The sequence below is a fragment of the Ascaphus truei genome, chromosome 2 (assembly GCF_040206685.1).
Source record: "Ascaphus truei isolate aAscTru1 chromosome 2, aAscTru1.hap1, whole genome shotgun sequence".
NCBI lineage: Eukaryota > Metazoa > Chordata > Amphibia > Anura > Ascaphidae > Ascaphus > Ascaphus truei.
The window spans coordinates 421,001,574-421,016,707 of NC_134484.1; the positions used below are offsets into that span (position 1 = coordinate 421,001,574).

Here is a 15,134-nt window from a genome sequence, read left to right on the forward strand (position 1 = left end):
ATGGGTTAACACCTTAATTACTATAGTGGTTATTAACCGCTAAGGTGATTAGGGGTTAGGGGCCATTAGATTGTATTTTTAATGTAATGTTGCTGGCATTTGATGATGTGGCCCTGCAGTATGCTGACGAGGATGCCCTTTTGTTGGCAGAGGTAAGTTGAATGGTTTTTATTGACTTTATTTATGCTGGCTGGCTAATGTTGTGTTTAATAATGGGCAAATAATCTATTATCCATATCTGGATAAGAGTTATTTTGCACATTACTGTACTGTATGTATTTTTTTGGGGGGGGAGGGGGTTGGGGGACGTGTATTTATTGAAATGTAGGCCATGTTTTTGTTTTTTAAAATACAGGAATGGTACCACAGGCCAGCATGGACCCACGGAGACCACCCGAGGACCCCTGGACGCCCGCGGGAACCACCCGAGGACCCCTGTACGTCAATAGGGACCACCTGAGGACCCCCAGACACCTGCGGGGACCATCTGATGGCCCCTAGACACCCATGGGAACCCTTCAAGGGGCCCCAGACACCTGTGAGAACCACCCGAGAGCCCACAGACACCAGTGGGATGACCCGGGGACCTGCAGACACCTGTGGGAACCAACTGTTGACCCCATTGAGGCCCACGGACACCCATGAGGACTACCTGGTAGAGCCTAGCGGGGACCACTGGAGGGCCCCCAGGCACCCATGGGAACCCCCCGGTGTGCCCTGAGGGGCCTGCAGACACCTGTGTGGACCACCCGTGGACCCCCACCAGCCTGTGGTATTAATCCTGTGTGTAAAAAAAAAAATAATGGTTTTATGTGGGGGCACAGGGGGTGGGTTGTTTATTATTTTTTTACTACATATTTTAATTTAAATTTTATTACTAGTGTAGATGAGCAGGGGCACTCCGGAACAGAACTGCATTGATTTCAGGTCCGGGGACCCCCTGCTTCTCGAGATACAGGCCCCATTATGGGGTGATGGTATCTCCTATGCATGTAAATGTCTCGCATCACGTGACCGGGACATTTCAATGCATTAGAGATACTGGCACCCCATAACGGGGCCTGTATCTCGGGAAGCAGGGGTTCCCCGGACCTGAAATCAACGCGGTTCTGCTCCGGGGACCTCCTGCTCATCTACACTAGTAATAAAATGTACATTTAAATATTTTTATTTTGGGCGAGATTTGCATAGAGAGGTGGCTCTCTCTCTCTCTGCAGCAGAATAAATTCACCGGGTGAGCCCTTTTCGGAGTGCCGATCATCTCATCGCCAGTTACTCGCCATGTTTTCAAATGTTGCTATCACTGGTATTCGGGGCTTTCTGCATACCGTGATAGCAACGCTGTCCAAAATGGCGATTTAAAAACCTTGGCGATTTTTCTATCGGACTTTACTGCATGAGGCCCTTAGTCTGTTCTTTATACACATCTACAGTATATCAGGGCAACTTCTCTTCTATAGAGAGTGAGTAAAGAAACGGACTCTTTTTTTGAATCAGTGTCAGCTCCTTGTGACCTTGGGAAAGTCACTTTTAATATAATTTCATTATATGAAATAAAGTTGTTTTGTTATTATTAAATTGACCCTGTGGTGTGTTAAACAACCAGTTTTTGTGTTCGCAACTGTTATTAAGAATACAATTATTTGTATCTACAGTACTTTAAAATACATTTTGGTATTGATTCTATTTTTCTCTGAATATATGATTAAATCCAAAAGGAAACCTGCTGTTTACTAGAATTGGAAGTAAAGTTCAAATGTAAATATTTAGCATTCATATATTCTATAAAACCTTTTAAAAGGATATCATCACCCTTCCATATAAAAATAATATCATCAATATAGCACAGACAGAGATCAAGGTTTGCGCCTAATGGATTGTTGGTAAAAATAAAAATTATTTTCCCAAAACCCCATGAAAAGTTTGGTATCTGGTCACCTTGGCTGTACCACAGACTTGCAACTAAAATTGGCCTTCAAACAAAAAATAGTTATGGTTCAATATATGGGTGATACCATCGATTAAGAAATGTATTTGGGTTATATCCAATTTACGTACCAGCTTCTAATAGTTTCATTTTACAGCTTTACATCCTTTTGTGTGGTCAATTACTGTGTATTGAGAGGATACATCACAGGCGGTTAAAATATAGTTGACTTCCCAATTTAATTAATGTAAAACATTAATAAATTGTGTTGTATCTTTGAGATAAGAGGGTAAAGCAGTAACATCATCCTATATATAATCATGTTAGATGTAGCAGAATCTATACCTGAAATAATAGATCTACTGGGTAGATCAATCAGATTTTTATGAATTGTTCACAAAAAAAATACAAAAGGTTGCTTTTAAAATGGATTAAATAAAAATTCGTGTTCATGTTCTGCAATGATACCTACTTTTTTTCCATTATTGAGAAGGGAATCTAATTCCTGCAGATATACTGTACTTTTTTAAATGGAATACATATTTAAGTCCCCTAGGATATGATGTGATTCCTCCAGATAAATCTGTCTACTCATAATTACTGCTCCCCCTCTCATCTACTGATTTAATATCTAAATCATGAATCTCCGCCTACATATTTACAGCTTGGATTTCCCTATTTGACAAATTCCCTTTACTTTTATTGTTATTTTTGGTTAATAAGTCAAAATCATATTGTATCAAGTGGCAAAAAAAGTATCAACAAAGTTTTCCTTTGTAATATTGGGGATACAAAGTTGATATTTGTTTCAAATTTCCAATGTTTTCTTCATTTAAAATTTTAATTTTGGGAGGGTTTGGAGGGTCAAAATTTCTCTTTAGGAAATGTCTTTTGATTATTAGTTGTCGCATAAAATTATTCACATCTACAGTACAAAGAATTTCAAGGAACCTGGTCCAGTAGCGGGTGCAAACTTTAAACCATTAGATAGGACCTCAAGTTTGTCTTTATTTAATGGGATGTTACTAATATCAAAAATTATTTCTGCATTAATTATTTTATCCTTTTTTTGCTTTGAATATTTTCCTCGCGGTCCTCTCATATTTTCTTCTCTCTTCCTCCACAGGGGGGAAGCTAGAATATTCTGTTCCCTGAATGGGGAGAATCTGTATTTTTGTGCCCAACAGGTTATTGACCTCTTCCAAGATTATCTGTTTTCCTTCTCTAAAAAGAGGAAGGTGATTCTTTTTTTGTCATATATTTTCCCTTGATTACTATCAGAAACTCTCCTTTATTCATAATATGATTTATATTTATCATTGTCATGATGTCTATCAGTATTTCTATCGGAACTTCTACTTTGATAGTGATTATAAGCATGGTTTCAAGAATTTGAATGTGTTGATCCAGAACTCCATGAATTGATCTATAATTTATCTCTGGCGAATTGATCTATAATTTATCTCTGGCGAATTGATCTATAATTTATCTCTGGCGAATTGATCTATAATTTATCTCTGGCGAATTGATCTATAATTTATCTCTGTCTTATTGACAACTAGTTGGTTATAATTTCCCTATTTAGACCAGTTCCTTACCTAGCCATTCTCATAGTCACGTCTGTCTCTATTACATTTAGTTTGTTTTACTGACATGATTTTTTCTTCTAACATTGCATTGTAACTCCGTATCTAATTCTCTGAATTTCTCCATAGATTCTGAGGGTCCTAGTTTGGTTTTAAGGTAATTGATTGATTGATTGCTCTTTAAAGTGTTTGGCTATGTTGAGATATCAATAATTTCATTAACTCAAAAGAGCTTACTGAATAAATCTGCTACGTGAGTGGCACTAATCTTGCTCCCCATACCACTAATTGATAATTTTAGCAGTGTCATTTGTGTATTGATGTATCCTGTGATCTAATCATAGAGGGGGTTTGTTTTGTTTTATTTGTTTTATTCTATTACAGATGCAGTTAGATTCATTTAGCAGTTTGCCTCAAGGAAACTGCAGCTGAAAGGCAGTCTGACCACGGCCAGATCGCGGTTTTGCCATGGCCAAAAATGCAGCTGACTAATTGCCCATAAGGATTAACACAGCAGGGATCCCTGATTCTGAATGGGAATCCTGCGGCATTAATCCTACCGGGTCGCACCAGTCTGGAAGAGCTGCGCAGTGAGAACAGAAGGAATCGGTCCCTCTGCACAACTCTAACAGGCGATTGCGCAGTTTTTATTTACATTTTATTAATACACTGGCGACACACTTTATTCGAGCTCAGCTAGTCCCACGAATTCGGGTATATCCGGGTGTATTGAGGTTTGTGACTGTTTTCTGCCCGAGTGCATTGGGTTATTTTCCAGGCAGGGATTGAAGCATTTTATTCCCACTGGCTGCAATACTGCACAGTATATATATATATACTGCATTACAATTCATGAATTTATGCCATCTGGTAGACACGCGAAGCATTGCAGCCTATTAAATCCTAATCATTATCATTTAACAGATCAGCCGCCCATCAGCCAGGCATGAACCCAGGCTGGGAAGGCAAACGCAACGGGACTTGTCAGAGGTGAGGAGCGGCGCATTCCAGGTATCTGCCAGGTACATACTGGGTATTTGCTCGAATAAAGTGTGTTGGTGCAGTATAGGATTGAAGCAGGGGGATCCGCAACCCACACCACATCCATTTCAGGTCTGGAGATCCCTTGCTTTCCGAAGTACAGGACACTATATTGGGTGCCAGTAACTCCTGCAATTTTAAATACCCGCCTCATGGCCCATGTGACCTTTAAACTTGAAGGCGATACTGGCACCATTATTTCTTTTTTTACACACAGGATTAATACCACAGGCCGGACCTAGTGCCGGGCAGGGTGGAGATGAATCTGACTTAATTTAAAATCTGATCGTCATGTCGTTTGTCATTTTGCCCTATTGGGTCATTATGCAGGTGAGGTTTACTGTTGTCCGGGCGTATTGCATCTTACACTCAGCATCATGCATCATGATGACATGTGGTGTGTGGGTGGCGCCCGGCACTCGGTTGTGATGAGACTATGTTGTTTCTAGACATGCGTTACTCGATAACGCAACGATTGGTGTGAAACGCATTGGAGAATGTTCTGCGTGTTTTTATACATGGCATAAATAAAATGTATATTTTTTTAGCTATTATTTCCCTTGTCTCTGTTTCCCTGCTTCATTTTTTCTTCATCATCATGATGAAGGATTACATTGGATTTTGATGATAGTTGTTCTCTCCCACTCTCTGGCTGTGTGCACTCAAATCAGACCTGTCTGTGCAAAGTGTTACCAAGTTATGTGTCAAGTTTGCCAACCTAAATGCAGATGTTATATTAGTGGCTGTTGAAGCAGTCCATTATTTTATACATGTTTAATTAGTGTAATGCAGCCTGCACAACTCCAGTCCTTGAGGGCTGCAAACAGGCCAGGTTTTCAGGATATCCCTACTTTAGCACAGCTGGTTCAATGAGTGGCTCAGTATGGCTGAGTCACTCATTGAGCCAGCTGTGCTGAAGTAGAGATATCCTGAAAACCTGGTCTGTTTGTGGCCCTCGAGGACTGGAGTAGTGCAGGCCTGGTGTAATGGTTTTTAAGGGCCAAATAGGAAAAAGAGAACCAAATAAAAAAAAGAATAAAATAAACGGATAATGAATAAGTGCACTATACCTGGAATATTCAGTGCGCTAAATCATGGAGGTTAAGGAAAGACGTTAAAAGAAAATTAATCCACGTGGGGGGTTACCTTCCACCCCGCCTGTGAAGCCCACTGGAAGGGATGCAAGCTAGAAACCATCCTAGTGGACTTGGTGTGGGTGTACTCTTCCCATACACAGGAGTACACCTGTGTCTGGAACAACACCGCAATGTTCATTGTGATCTCCCCAAGTTCCAAACACTGCTATCTATTCTTACATAGCAAGCTTGGTTCATTTCTCACCTGTGCGTTTCTGTGAGATGAAACATAAACTGTGGTTTAGGACATACAAATGTTAAACAAGCCAAGTACTGTGACAAGTGCCAAGTGTCAATTCCACCCTATGTGTTATGTTGTGTCTGGCATAGCACCACAGTTTTGGTGCTGGATTGTTTGGGCTATAACTAGATGGTCGGTCACAAAAATATATAACTAATATCATTCATTCAGGAAGCCATATTTGTACCTTTTGGCAATAAGATAATGATGATGATGGTGGTGGGGAGGCACTGGTGGTGATAGATGCGGTGGTGAACAAATTGACATCAACACACAATAAGCCACTGACAGCACGCACATCTGACAAAGTGGCCGAGCACTACAAAACGCGTAGAATGGCTTTCATTCAGCTGTAACAGTATTGGAACATCTGTACTGTACTCCATTATCTGCCGATCAGATGTGAGTAAGAGACGCTATCTGTGGACTCTGTTTTTCTCATGCACGGCTGCTAGTTTGCAGCACTAGTGAGTATTGCCATCTCAAATTTCTGCTACAATCTCCCCATGTGACCAGCTTTTATTCAGCAAATTTGTAGGAATGGGGATACCATCCCTCTTGGTGCAGTGCAGGCCTTTGTGTCGCCAATAACTCCTAGCTGAATGTGCTCAGCAATTTGTGGATAGAATACATCAGCTGGGTTAGATGAGATGTCTACCTCCTTTACCTGGAAGTTCAGATTATTTTGGATGTTAAAGAGCCCCTGGTGTGCGCAAAAGGATTTCCACATCCAACATACAACTTTGAATTTGGCGTCAGAAACCCTAACTCCGGACTAAGGAGCCCACAGGTACCTCGCCTCAGTGCTCTGCCCTTGGGAGCAGTAAGGATTTTTCAGCCTAAAAGGTTTGGTTGATTAGTGTGACTTGATCACACACACATTACTCTGGATTATTAGGCATGCATGCTTTCCTCCCCAAATACTTCTTTCACTTTAAAAGCTGAATCTCCTGAATTTTGCTTAACAATTGCAAAAAGCTTTTTAATTTCAGTGGACCCTGCTCAGTTTGAATCCAATACTTACTGGTAACTAAATGGTTAAAAGAGATATACTGTTCAGTATGGTGCTCTTATGTGGTATTTATTATATTTTTTATTTGTTTCATTATATCTGACATCAGTAAATTGGTTGCATTTTGACAATTGGATTCAGGGCGCTTTTTTTTTTGTTGCTTTTATCAGTATTCTAGAGTATCTGAGTCAGGAGGCTGGAAGGAATTAATACCCATATACGCCTCCACTATGTTCATAGCACTTGTATAATTAGAGGAGTTTGCTACTTCTGCGAACCATGCCATAGTGATGGAGCTTTTCCCATAGTGATGGACCATGAGTCTGCTGCTATTACTACCACTGCCACCGCTACCCCCACCACCATCACTACCCAAAGCCAGTTGACTTGAGGCCTGAGAGGAAGGAAGTGGTAATGATGACCACCAGGTTGTTGGTTTCTAGGTGGAATGTAGAGATTGGTGATTGTTTTCTTCAAATTTTAATCCGCCTCAGATTGACCAGTTCCTCTCATCTGCGGAATTTCGCTGTTCAATCTCAAAAAGGCAAACTCTCTTATTTGTTTTCTATTAGTAAAAATACGAGTAATGGATTACAAATCTGTGGTCGTATTTCTAAGAATTAGAACTCAAATTCAATCCTCATACCTTCAGTATAGGGGAGGAAGAGAGAGGGAGAGGAATTCTATTTTAATAGTATCTCCAGTTGTATATATATCCCTTCAAATCTTCTTTCAAATAAAATAGGAAGAGATGCCTGTACTGAAAAAGAAGCACACCTGAGGTACCCTGGGATATATGCTAATGGTTATGTAAAGTATATTTAAATGCGTCAGACCCCACACTTCCTAAAAGGATGTCCGTAAGAACTATACTGAGTTGACAAGCCTAATGCACGTAATGACTGGACTGGTGTCAGTCCCCACAGGATTACAGCCCACAACCTCTGCTACTCTGGGCAGCACTTACTGTATAACCGTGTGAACTAAACCAGCTGTTTGGTAGCACTACTGTAATAGTCTACTAACATATCTCCAAGGGATATCTATTTTGGTTGGTGTTGTAACTTTGAAAGGACTTCATGCAAAGTAATATGTACTGAGGAGTAAAGGTTACTGAGGCCAGCTGAGACACAGGTTTTCTGACACACACAGGTAAAAACAAGGTGAAGCACAACAAATACAGCAGATGCAGAAACAAAGTAATATAACAAAGAGAATCCTTCTCTTCCTCTTCCACTACCACCACACAAAAATTATATTTCAGGTATGTGGATTGAATCTGGATATGTAAAATCCACAATTTGAAGGACGGATTTTCCATACTAGAATTTTATGGGGGGCGGAATGGAATATTGGCGGATTGGGACTTATCCACTTAGATTTTTTAGTACCCAATCTACAGATGGATTTTAGCTAGGGGATCGGATTTGGTCTAAAAATCCTGGAAAATCCGGTAAAGGGGCTCAGACCAGTCCGCCCATCTCTAGTGGAATGTACGCTCACTGAGGCTACCATTTGTGAACCTTCATTGTTCTCCTCTCTCTGCCTTTCCTCCTTTGCCAACACAGCCTGGACACAATCAATTAGCTTCTCCTTGCTTTTTGTCACAGTCTATTCACCATTGGGTGTAATGTATATAATTCTATCTTTGAATCGAGGTTCTAAAAGTGTAGCCTGAAGGTATTCATCTCTCCATTTGATACTGACAACATGGGGTGATTTATGAGGTATTCAAGCAATTTATCAACCATTGCCACCATTTCATCATCATCATCATCATCATCATTATCCTAATAGTCAACATTATGCTGCATATCAATTAATGTTTTTTGAAGGGGGAAATTACAGGGGTGATCTGGCTTATGTGAGCTTCATCGTTGCTCACAAGAGCGGAGGATTCCTGAATGGCCTCAGCAGTCTGTACAGCTCTCCCATCATATGCCACTGTCTAGGCTGCAGAAAGGCCTCATCAAGCTGCCTGGCATGCTCCATTACAAAATCATTGACTGCCTTCTACTATGGAATTCCAGCATGTAGACACCTCAATTTTTAGCTGGTGGCGAGGCAGATTGTTTTGCTCTTGCAGCCTAGAAATGCATTGCTGTCTGTGTACTATCGGCTAAAGTGAGCACATATTTTTCTGGCAACTGACAAAATGCTGTGCACATTCCTACACTGAGCTAGGAAATGAGTGACTATTAAATCGAGTAATTTTGAGTAAATTTGAGTAAAACAAGGAATGTGGGTCATGTTGCCTTGTTTCAGTGATGCAACCAAGTTGGAACCATTAACCTCCATCACAAATCCAAGCCGAAGTGCCCTGGGCGTTATACTCCACTCTATCACATTCTGCAATTAGTCTAAGACATCATAAGCTGCGGGTGCCTTTTCTTTAATAATCTGCCCACATAAAGTACCATGTCTACAGAACGTCTTGCTGCTGTAGACACCGACTGTCTTTTTAAAACCCACCCAATAGGCAGTAACAGTCAGGTAGTTACTGTCTCCATGACACTGTCATTGTTCTCCCACTTATTCTTACTGTGAGTAGTAGGTGCACCACCACCACCACCACCACCACAATGATCACGACCAAAACTATGTCTTCCTCTTCTGGACCCACCACATCTACTTTCAAGTCATGTTTTTTCAAACCAGTTAAACTGGTATTACTATTAGACATGTTGGTATTATTTGTTAACGTCAATTGTTATATAATTAAATGAATAAAGGGGATGGACAATCTAACTTATGAGGAGAGGCTAGCTAAATTAGATTTATTTACATTAGAAAAGAGGTGTCTAAGAGGGGATATGATAACTGTATACAAATATATTCAGGTACAGTAAAATGAGCTTTTAAAAGAACTATTCATCTCACGGGCAGTACTAAGGACTCGGGGCCATCCCTTAAGGTTGGAGGAAAGGAAATTTCACCAGCAAGAAAGGAAAGGGTTTTTTACAGTAAGGGAAGTTAAAATGTGGAATTCATTACCCATGGAGACTGTGATTGCAGATACAATAGATTTGTTCAAACAAGTTTGGGCATCTTTTTTTTAGAAAGGAAAGGTATACAGGGATATACCAAATAACAAAACATGGGAAGGATGTTGATCCAGGGAGTACTTTGATTGCCAATTCTTGGAGTCAGGAAGGAATTTTTCCCCTTATGAGTTTTGTGTTTGTCTTCCTCTGGATCAATATACTGTAAGTATGGATATTGGATAAAGTATCTGTTGTCTAAATTTAGCATAGATTGAACTTGATGGACACATGTCTTTTTTCAACCTCATCTACTATGTAACTATGTAGTATATGCTAGTGCTATACTAAGCTTCCTGCTAGCTAGCCTAGGGTAGAATAGACTCAGATGATCTGCTGCTATATACAGAACTAGCCCTTCTTGCCTGCCTGGCACTTTAAAAAACACTGGATGGCGCTCAAACACTCTTACTCGGTGTAACAAATAGCATATATAATCAATAATCAACAGTGAATAAATATGTATATGTGCATACATACATACAAGTGAATATATAAATTAATAAATAGTGAATATATGAATAATAACGTGAATTCATATAATCAAGTGACCACACACCACCACATGTTAATGTGAAATAAAGGGGCTAACAAACGTCCTCTCAACCCTTAGTCAAGACTGTCCCAGAGTCCTGTCACATATATTCTCCTCCAAATCCCAGGGGAGCGATGTTGTCAGCCATAAAAAGAAAAAAAACATATATCGGGCAATATTGCTAAACACAGTGAATGTGAACTAAAAAGGTGCTCCAAAATGCCTACTCACACTTGAGTAGTAGTATAAAGGCATACATCCAGTCAGTGGCAATGATGTTGCTGGATACAGGATAGTAGATTCAGCAGATCTCGGATTCAAAGAGATACACAAGCCATAGTGCAGATTAAACACACATTTATAAAAACTATACACTTTACAATTGGAGGCTTACAGTGTAGCAATCATGGGCACGGTATACATCAGGTAGAGACATCTGGCAAGTCGCGACCTCACCGCCCGCGCTCTGATCACTTCCGCGTCCTTGTTGCTCCGCTGACGTCACATCGGGTCCGCAATGGAAGCCTTCCGAAGCTGCCAAGGGAAACCTCAGGGACACCTCTCTTCCAGGATCATGCCGCAAGCCACGCTCTACGCATTTCGCCGTGCAATAGTGATGGCTTCTTGAGGAAGGCATGCCTTGATAAAGAGCTCTGTGTAGCGCGAAACATGTTGGTAGGGTAATGTCTTGCCATTTTTTCCATCCATGACCATTAAATCTTTTTATGGATAACGCATTTTCCTCCTAAATGTTTTTTGGATATTTCCGGTTGTGCTCTGCCATTTCTTCTTCCTATTGCATCCAGTTAAATACTATAAGTTTTATTAAGTAAATATTGGAAATATTTGGCCTGGCTAAGGCTACCGTATAACAACATGACTACAGCAGAAAGCCCTATAAGGAAGTAACCCAATTAAACTGATAGATTTAGTAGAGTGTACACTAATAATATATATATTTATTAACTAGTGATGGCACTGGCGTGGACTGGTATGTGTGTGGACTGGACAGCCTGGATGGTGGTGTACTGTTTAATGTTAACAAATAACAATCACAAACCAGATAACTAGTAATATAATAGTAAACTGTGGTATAATAACAGTGTATTATTATGTCAGAGAAATCTACTGTTGTCTCATTCAGAGACTCAATCACTTCTCTATAAGTTAAGTTAATATATATATGATATAATACAATGGTTGCATGAAATCAGGAGACAGCACTCAGGTAATGAAGGTGGAAGGTTTGTAATGAAGGCAAAACAAGGCACAATATACCGATGTTTCGGTCCCCAAATGGGACCTTTCTCAAGGTGCAGTGAGGGAATGAACTTGTGAAACATAGAAAACCCTAAAACCAACTGAAACTTAATTACTATAACATAAAGCATTTCAATTACACAAACGTCCACCATACCTGTGCTCCCGCGATCTCTATTGTGCTGTACCGGCCATTTTGAACTTCATAGGTAGCCATCTTTGCTCGGATAGCCCTGGTGCATGTGCTATGCGTCCTTCGCTCCTGCACATGTGCGACCTGTGTTGACATGTTGCTAAGCAACAGGAAGACCCGGTGGCCATTTTGGAATTATCGCGCATGCGGAATGTAAATAATGATACTGTTCACGCATGGCATGAACCCGCAGTCGCTGAGTATCCAACCTGATGCTGCGGCTGTTGGGAAACGTAGCGCATGCACAGAGGCAGTTACAGAATGGCATATGCTACCGCAACAGACCCACTGGTTATAGAGAGGCTGCTAAATAATTGATAAGTACAGGATGCTGGTCAGGAAATGGCTACCATAGTGAACACACCAAAAAACATGAATAAAGTGATAGGAGAACATGAAAAAAATCACACTATGACGATGTAGCTATAAAAAAAATCCGTAAATGCTAAGATGTTAACTATATGAAATGCTATGTGTAGCAATAGCATAATGATACTGAGTATTGTGACAGTTGCAAGGTGCTGAACCTCTATAGGCCCCCATTTAAGACAATCCATAAGAGACCAGTAAGAGCAGAAGGAAACGATCCCTCAAATCCTTAAAAAATAAAAAAAGAGGCGGGCACATGATAGTGTCCAATCAGATTGAAGCTGTACCATCTGACCATCAAATGTGATGTCACAGGCCATTTATAAGGCCTGGATGCCTCATTTAATAGGAAGAAGATGACGAGACAACATCCATTGGGACTTACCATGGGGTTGGATTGACAGATGAAGAAAGAAAATAGAATATTAAAGAAATGAAAGAAATAATGACAGAAGAAGATAAAAGAAAAGAATTTTGTCGCCTGTTCTGGATCTTCAAGGTGGATGACGTTGGATTGACTTTGATGACATCACAGTACGAGAGCTTGCAGAAACGCCGGGATTCGGAGGGTCAACACTTCGAAAAGTAAGAAAAATATTGAATGTATGTAATTGTATTTTTATAGTTTTTTTATTGTATTTTTTTCTTTTTATGTTTTTCATTGCCCATTAACTGATAATGTATTAATCTGTGGCCATTTAGGGTACAGATAAATACAGTGACAGCCAATGCATTTTTTGGCAAATGCTTTTTTTCTATTGATTGTTGTTTTTTCTTTTTCTGTTTATTGTTTGGCTTAAATTGTTTGTAATTTGGATGGCTTGTTTTTATTGCATTTTCCGATTGTTTAGTGTTTTTAATTAATTATTTATTTTATTGGCTACTGGTTTTAATTGATGTGTTGGCTAGTGGTTTTCTTAATTAATTGATTTGTTGACTTGTGGTTTAAATTAATTAAATGTTTTGTTGGCTAGTGCTTTTATGTATTGAATTGCTTGTTTGGCTAGTGGTTTTATTTCTTGAATAGTTTGCTTGGTTAGGTGTTTATTGAATTGTATTTTTATGTTTTGGAATTAGAGATTTTTTATTATTGTGCTGTTTTGGAGATAGATAAATGTTATTGATGTGGCTTACTATTAGGCTTTTTAGTTCTTTTATTGTTGGGGTTTTTAGTGCTTGTGTATATATTTTATTATTGTGTATTTTTGGCCTTCATGCTTTTTGATTAGGTTGCCCATTCACTGCTATAGTGGTTTATGAACATGTTATATGGGCATGATATACCAATGATGCACCAATCAATGGGTACAGGGTGGGTATATTGGGCCTGGGTGGGTGGTTAGATCTCCCTGGTGGGTCGCGGGGGAAGGTGGGTTAAACCCTTAATTACTATAGCAGTTAATAACCGATTAGGTGGTTAAGGGGCTAGGGATCTTTAGATTGTATTTTTTATTGTATTGTGTCTTGCAACGGAGGACATGGATGATGATGAGGATGAGGACGCCCTTCATGCTGGCAGGGGTGAGTGCAAGTTTTATTTACTTTATGCTGCTGGTTTATGTTTTATTTTAATGGGAAAATGCAGCATTATCCATATGTGGATAATAGTAATTTTGCAAATTCCTGTACTGTATGCATTGGGGGGGCGGGTGTATTTATATCCATGTATTGCACTTTTTATTTTTTCAGAACAGGATTGGTACCATAGGTCAGAGGGTACCCCCATACACCCGCAGGGACCACCCAGGGGACACCCGTGGGGCCCCCGGGCACCCACAGGGACCACCTAGAAGCCTATGGAGGCCCACAGACACCCGCAGGAACCACCCGAGGACCCCCAGACACCCACAGGGACAACGTCCATGTACCCCCTTCACTCACCCCCTCTGCCCCCAATAAACCTGCTGTTGTTCCTTAACCCCTTCATTGCCTTAGCACAGGCCTGCACAACTCCCGTCCTCGAGGGCCACAGACAGGCCAGGTTTTCAGGATATCCCTACTTCAGCACAGCTGGCTCAATTAGTGGCTCCATCATAATGAGCCACTAATTGAGCCAGCTTTGCTGAAGTAGGGATATCCTGAAAACCTGGCTTATTTGTGGCCCTCGAGGACTGGAGTTGTGCAGGCCTGCCTTAGCGGTTAGCTGCTAAGGTAATGAAGTTGCCTATAAATGCATTTTTTATTCATCTGATTCATGCCGGTTTCTCCGGTGCTGGTATTAATGTGTATCAGCTCCGGAGACTCCCGGCATCAATCCGAGGCAGGAAAAATGCATTTTTTTTTCTAAGTCCTCTCTCGGCACTTCTCGCCAGGTTCTCACTACCTCACGGCAACTTTTCCTGGTAGGACGATTTTGAGAGGAAATCGCCATTCTATGGCCGCGATAGGCCCCGGTAACTACTCGAGGCTACTAGTATTGCACGAATGTGAAAAACTGCCAATAAGTGGCTACTCGCTACTCATTTGGCGATTTTTTTTTCTTGCCAAAAAATATGCAGAAAAGTACTTTTATCAGTGACTTATCGGGGATTACTGAACAGCAAAAGTCCTTTTTCGTGAAAAGGCCTCGATAAGTGGCTTATCGGCGCTTATAGCATAGGCACCATAGTTGTTAGAAATCCAGAAACGTTTGTGCATGTCTAATTTGATCTTAAAGGTTTGTATTGCTTATTTTCCAGATTTCAAAATACATCCCCCCCCCCCACCCAGATGTTTAATAGATAGCAGATAAAAAATGTAAAAAAGAACAAATATAACTTTTTGCACCAGTTGTGCAGCCAGGAGATTTTGATA

At 40.4% G+C, this 15,134-nt stretch overlaps 1 protein-coding gene across 1 annotated transcript in view; it reads left to right on the forward strand.

The window, feature by feature from the left end:
* GAD2 (glutamate decarboxylase 2) overlaps positions 1-15,134 on the forward strand; it is a 105,538-nt gene that overhangs the window by 17,865 nt on the left and 72,539 nt on the right. The window lies entirely within an intron of this gene.